Genomic DNA, 254 nt, shown 5'->3' with positions numbered 1-254 from the left:
TTCATTCTCATCGGAACCTAACCTGTTATTTTAATATATGAATCTCCATAAACCCAATCGTTAAATATATATATATATATATATATATATATATAAGAGGTACTTTGTAATAACATGCATCTATATAAACTATATTTTCATTTATTAACGTCCACTAAAAATAAAATTTAAGAATTTAGCTTTGAGTTTTTTTTAAATCTTTTTTTTCCTAACATTATGAAATCATTTTGATGTTTTATTAATGATATGATTGG

Source organism: Cynara cardunculus, unplaced genomic scaffold (assembly GCF_001531365.2).
Source record: "Cynara cardunculus var. scolymus isolate 2C unplaced genomic scaffold, CcrdV1 Un_Scaffold_667, whole genome shotgun sequence".
In the NCBI taxonomy this organism is placed as follows: Eukaryota; Viridiplantae; Streptophyta; class Magnoliopsida; order Asterales; family Asteraceae; genus Cynara; species Cynara cardunculus.
This window is presented reverse-complemented; position numbering follows the sequence as displayed.